The sequence below is a fragment of the Adiantum capillus-veneris genome, chromosome 16 (genome assembly GCF_014529385.1).
Source record: "Adiantum capillus-veneris isolate H3 chromosome 16, ASM1452938v2, whole genome shotgun sequence".
In the NCBI taxonomy this organism is placed as follows: Eukaryota; Viridiplantae; Streptophyta; class Polypodiopsida; order Polypodiales; family Pteridaceae; genus Adiantum; species Adiantum capillus-veneris.
In genome coordinates this window covers 33975068-33981948 of record NC_140946.1, presented here as the reverse complement: position 1 = coordinate 33981948, position 6881 = coordinate 33975068, and positions in this window count along the sequence as shown.

Genomic DNA, 6881 nt, shown 5'->3' with positions numbered 1-6881 from the left:
AAATTCCAATGTTCTAGAGGTACAACATCCCCCCTCCAGCGAGAGTTTACTCCTCCTGTTGTCGCCTCGTTGCCCATACAACTAGGTATGTCCACCGCATAGAAAGCACAACATGGACATTCCCACCGCTTAACCAGTAGACATAGGTTCCCACCGCTTAACCAGCAGTCGTGGATTCAAGAGCCCTTAACCAGGAACTCTGCCCCCTGTGATGATCAGGAGGGGGTTCATGACTAGTTCAACATTGGAAATAGAATGAACATGCTGAGCTAAATTTTCCCTAGCAGACATTCTTTCCTATTGCAAACAGTATATCCGTCAATCATTTCTTTTCTACTTTAGACCTTAATATACAAATGAATTCAAATGCCGAGGTTTCCGTCGGATTTCTCCAACATGTTTGGGGATATGTTCTTTCCTAGCTAAACGTGTGCAATGTTAAATTAAACAACTTGAATAAAATTGTGACCTACCTCTTCCATTTCTTCGTCAATGGCCCGTGAGATGGCCGGTGCTTGTTCGTCCATGGGAGCTTTTCCTTTTCCATTCACATTGCTCATTCCCGCCTCGCGGTTGTGGGCACCACAAAGGCGAGTTCTCTTAACCGGGGCCATTTTATACTGCTTTAGGGCAAAACTACTCCCCTGTTCGTACTCAGGAGTACGACACAGACAACATACTTATCATCCGATGACACGACTAACCCGTAGGTGCACGTAGGCAATCTCGTTAGCTTGTCAGGCTGAGACCAATCTACACATACGCACTTTTATGATGCATCACTCATTAACCCTGATAAAATGCAACCCACTCTATCCCTTAACGCTTACAACACAGTTTACACGTCCAATGAACTCGGAATCGCATCAAACTTACTAGGCATCATCCTCTCACTAGGACATACTTACCTATAAGTCTAATCTCACCAGATTTGAACCCTAGCTATCTCAAATGTTGTCGCGATAGACCAACAGGTCATAATCCAAAAGTGGGCGAAACTTACGTTTATCAGTATCTATGTGTAGCTAATCTCTTTCTCATTCCATGAAGCACTTGATTATTGAAAACAGACACCGTTTGTGCTACTTACAAGCAAAACAAGCTCGTGGAAGAATCGATCGCGATCAACTCGAAACGGCGAATGCGTGGAGTGGGCGCGTAGCTCTCGGAGAGACTATCGCGGTGGTGTGGTCACGTCGTGAATCCGGTGAGGGAGAAGCGCGTAGCGAAGAGGATAAGACACTCTCTCTCTCTCTCTCTCTCTCTCTCTCTCTCTCTCTCTCTCTCTCCGACTCGTACGACACAGGAATAATTCAAATGTTGTTTTCAAAAATGGTTCTAAGGTGACTTTTATACTTTAGTCACCTTAGCTCAAAAATGTACATGGGGTTATCTTGCTCATGATTACAAAGTGGGAATAAATCTGAGTCCTGACTAACTGACTAATATTTACATAATCCAGACGAATGGATCAAACTCATAAGACGTCTTTGACATAAAAAATGGAATTTGATATGCTTTACAAATGAGCTCATTACAATAGTTGGACCAATGGGGCTCCAACATATACTCACTCCTAGTTCATGTCTACCACGACATGATCGTCTTTGTCTTTATTGTTGTTGTCGCCTTTCTTGAGTGATTTGCTGTAGAAACGCATCATAGCGCATGGAGTCACTTGCCATTAATGGGCCAAAAATTTTTGACTTATACATGAAGAAGCCCGTGTAAAATGCTTCTTCAAATGTCTGGAGATGGTAGCTTGGCAGAAACATCAGCCGTTTGAAATAAGCATATAATACTGGCTCTGTCGGTGGCCCGCTTAGATCGTATGACAATTCTGAGATGCTTCTTTCAGTATTCATATACTCTGATGTCCAACTTTCCGAGAAGGCTGTGAGACAGGCCAAAAATGTGTGAGCTGTTTTACATAGCATCTTGCAGGATAGGTCAAGAGAGCCTCCGAATTCTTCTATGGCGCCCTGCAGGGTTTTCACCATGTAAGAACCGGATATTCTCTCTCCCTCTACTGGCCCTGGCATTACTGGATAATTCAGCCATGTCGGATTTCTGCTTTGTAGTGCTTTATGTTGGCTGTAGGTGTATGTTCGTGGAGTTGGGAAAAATGTTCTGTCATTCCTCAGCTCAGGCGGTGCGTTGACTAAGTGGATCAAGTTATGAGGATGATCCAATAGCCATTGATGCCTCCACTTTGTCTGGCTGTCCACTATTCTGTTTTGTTGTTCCCTATCTTGTACTTCTCCTTCAAACACCGGCACTTGTTCTTCTTTTTCGAGCTGCCGTTGATGTGTTAGAGTTTCGTACTTCAGCAGAGCATAGGGCAACATGGGTGCATTCCATTCCTTTCGTAGCTCTGCTACGGTTTTGCCCGATCTGGAAAGTCCTTGTAGCAACTCCTTCTCGAGTTGCATAGCCTTGTACCATATCATTTCTGTTTGCTTTTCCATCTGCTCGGCTAGCCTCTGCTCTTCCATATTCGTGAATGAATCTTCTTCTGTCTCTTGGTCTTTGGAGTCGAGTTGATCCGTCTGTGTATCTGGTGCCTCCTGTTCATCTGAATCATCCCCGTACTCATCTTGACCCCCATATACTTCGGCGAGTCCAGCCAAATTCGTTGTGGCTGGCTCCATGTGCACTCATACCTGTCCCTGGTGCTGCCCTGCACTTTGTAGACTTGCAATTTGTGTGGCCATTGTTCTACTATTGATTTGTAGAGCTTGAAATTCCATGTCTTTTTTAGCGGCCGATTCCTCTAACTGTTTTATCCTGATGTGTAGGTTTTCATTTTCTTCCCTGAGTGATTTGGAAACAATACTTTCCATTTCACTGTCAGGAGCTGGTCCTTGCTGTTGTTCACTTTGCAAATCTGAAATTTGTCTTTGTAGTTCACCTTCTGCTCTAAGCGGACTTTCAGAAACCATTAAACGATGTTTTCTCTCTAACTCCAGCTCCCTCTTTAGTGCAGCCACTTCTTCTTTTGGATGCACTACTGATGTTGTTGGTAGCGCCGTTTTTTGCTTTTTAGCGCATTCGATTTCTCTTGCTTGGATATCTGTTACTGCTCTCAAATCTTTGACTTCAACTTGTAAGTCATCGATGACGACTTGCAAACTTGTGATGGCCTCCAGCGCATCTTGCTTTTCCTTTTCCAACTGTTGGATGTGTTCGTCTCTTTCACTGACATCCTCAAGGAACACGTTTATTGTATCTTCACATATGGCATTGAAGTCTTCCGATTCCTGTAAATTGTCCCTGAGAAGATCTACTGTGCCTTTGAGTCCCAATATTTCAGCATCTCTGATGCTGATCAGCTTTAAAGTGTCCTCCCTTTGCTCTTGTAGTCTCAGGACTTCTTCATCAGTTTTTTGTAGCTTCATTTTGTTGGATCGGTTCTGATCATCTAACCATTGACTGTGCAGTCTTGTTCGGCTTAGTATTGTCGCCATTGACTGCAAATCTTCATCTATAGTAGCTTCCATCTCAATTTCCTGAGAGGAGGAAGCTTTTATCTTTCGACTGATCCACCACCTTTTGCTTGCCTTTATCACTTTGTGATATGGCTCCAGTGTTTTGGCGTCTATCTGCTCCTTCTTCTTCTTCTTCCTCTTCTTCCTGTTCACTGGGCGGTGTGTGAACTCTGTCATCTCGATGTGAGCTTTCTGAATGCGAAGTAGATTCAGCAGGTGGGCTAGAGTGCCTCTCACTTGTATCTGGCCTTGGAGATGGCGGCGGTGTCTCCTGATCACGTGAAGTCGGCCTCAGCTGATCTCGCAAAATTTGGAGATCCTCCTCTTCTAGTAGCAGTTCTGGCTCATCCCTAGCATTTCTTTCTTGTATGTATTTCTCGAACCAGTCCAGCTCAAAGGCTGGGTTGTTTCTATTCTTCGTTCTCAGTGTGAAAGTGCTACTAGAAGGTTTCCAAGTGGCGCCTACATCGCCTCGTAGAGATCTTTCCATCTTTTCTATCTTCTACAACCTGGTGTTGTTTTCCAATTCAGCTTTCCGCTTCTTTAGTCGGCCATCTTCCCCTTCAGTTCTTTTGTCTTCTTCCATCTTTTCTTGTGTACTTTTTGTCACTCTTTCCAGCTTGCGTCCTCCAATGGTATTAATAGATGTCGGTACTTTCCTTTGTGATCTGTCTTCGCTATTTTCCCTTAATACCAGCCAATCGTTCTGATGAGGGGCAGGTGGCAACTGATCTGCCGCTCCTATGGCATGGTATATCACTATGGTTAGGACTTCTCCTCTTGCAATGTAACTGGGTATGTCCTGCCTTAGCTTTGTCATTTCTTCAAACAGATATGACGCGTGATCTATGTAGAATTCACGGGTCATTCCCATAGCCCATGTCAATGTGGTTGAGATGCTCCCATGCGGTGTAGTGTATCTTGGCGGCCTTTTGCTATAGCTCAACAAACACTGACTATAGATCTGTGTCAGTTCTCTTACTTCTGGGTTTGCTATGAGTTCGAAAGAAGGTAGCTTGGACTTTTGCAAGTAAACTGTGAGGTTTTTCCTTCTTTCTCTCATGTTTGCCCCTTGATCTGACAGTTTCAATGCTTCTTTGATGATCTCTTTGGTGATCTGGATCTCCATCACTTCATTATCCATGCCTGCCACTCTGCAAGTACCATCTTCTTGGATAGTCTCTATTAGATGCTGTACCCTCTTGAAATCTATCCCTACTGGTGGTAGTGACACAAAGTTCCAAAAACCGACTTTTTTGAGCCATGACCTTTGCGGTGATCTTTTCAAGTAATTCTCTGCCTCCTTGGGAATCATCACCATATCCACTAAGTTTCTTTTGTCATCCACATATGACCCTTGATATATCTGAAAGGCTGTTTCCTGTTGCACATCTGTAGGTATCTATGTGGCTGCTGGCTTTAAAGAATTGGGTAGAAGTGCATAGGGTACTGCACCTTCCGTTTCCAGATTCTTGCCTTTTCTTTTTCCCGGAGAAGCCTCCATAGATCCTGTCATCACAATTAGCAATTAATGCACAAACATAGTACTACTCTCCTAAATTGATTACCACTTAATCATGCATCTAGATGAGCCTTTTTAATCCCAAGATTAGTTAATATAAAATGTTAGCAGATAGACAAGCTCTTCCATTGTGCGACTTTGGCGGCTTCACATTGATGTTGTTGGTGAAGGAGAATAAGTCCAAATGCCTTGAAATTTTGTGTGGTGTATGCTCTCATGGCATGTAAGGTCACTCTATAGGCCAAAGCTCAAAATCTATCATTTTGCTACTTTTTCTTAGTCTATCGCGATAGACTGGCATTTTTTTGATCTGGCTCCTTTTTTGTAGTTGTGACTCCACCAATGGGTTTCCCATACCTTGCACATGGTCTGACCCCAATTTTACCTCAAATGAATGTCAAGTGACCCCTGTTTGGATCAACTCCCATTTTTCCAGATTCCCCTCAAGGAGATGTTGATCTATCTCCTTCATTTTGCGTTGTTTTGGGCTCAAACTTAGTGGGTGGTTACCTTGACTCATGTTGGAAGACAACTGCTAATTCAAATTTTTGAAAAGGTGGTCCAGTATCCATCTGCTTGGTCTATCGCGATAGACTGAGGTTTGGTGCCAGTGTCATTTTTTTTGGTTTTGTGACCATCTATCTGTCTTCTCCCAGTTGATGCAAGGTTTCTTGACCCTTCACATGTAAATTTTACCTGTCTGCCCATGAGATGTCCTATTCTGACTCTGAGTTGTCTGCATGTCTTTCTCAGCTTGCCATATGAGTCCCTCTTGGCACCAAATTTGGTGTACTGCCTTCATTTGCTCCCCCAAGTCTAGCTTGTAAAAATTTGAAAAGCCTTCTCCCCCTTAATTGTTGTAGCAAGTCTATCGCGATAGACTGGTTTTTTTTTGCCAAAATAGATTTTTCCTGCACTTTGACTTGATATTGGTGGTTAACCTCCCTTGTTAGTATTTTTCATGAAGCCAAAGTCAAAGATTTCCTTGTCTAAATGTAAGTCCTAGTCTAGCGCGATAGACTGGGCAGTGTCATTTTTTCCAGTTTTTTTATGTTAGTTGACAATCATGGTTTTAATAGGCCCTCCTAGACACACACATCAAGTTTTAATCAATTTAGCAGAATGTACTCCCTGTTTGCAGCACTTAGCTGGTCCTGAAGTCGAAGTAGACCACTTAGGTGATAGTCGCGGTTCCTTTTGGTCTTTGTATGATTCCGGCTATCTTTTACTTCCTTTTGGACCTTCCATCCAAGCAGTCGGTTGTTGTTTTGGTGTTTGAAACACCAAGAACGACCATTTGGACGTCTTTCTGGCCTGTTGTCGGCATTTGCCCTAGTGGCAAAACTTTTTTCCTGAGTGGAGACATTCCATCTCGTAGTTGATCTCCTTTGGATGTTCCTTGTTGAATTTGGTGTAATGTTGTCACTTGGTCGGCCCGTTAGAGTATCGTGACGCTTTGTGCGGTTTTTGTCAGATAGGGACTTTAGGCTTCGTTTTGACGAACTTTTTTATAATCTAATCTTTCAGTCGGTTTGTCGAGGTCATTAGCTTGCTGTCTATGAATTTTGGCTCATTTCCGATCACTTTGGTTTTGTCGCCCCTTTGCAGGTCCTGCTAAATTAGGGTTTTTTGAGCGGCTTCCTTCATGCTTACCGAGGTCATAGGCTCGATCCCTAAGCTATAGGCATTGTGACTTTCACTTTTGGTCCCATTCGGTGGCCTCTAGGTTTCCCTAACAATCATTCTACCGTATGTGTGCACAGGTTGTGATTGTGATGCCGGCGAGGTTTTGCGACTAACTGAAGTAAACAACACTTAGAGTCAGTGTTGACGAGCATACCTCTCATATCTGATGTCGATCTGGCGACCGT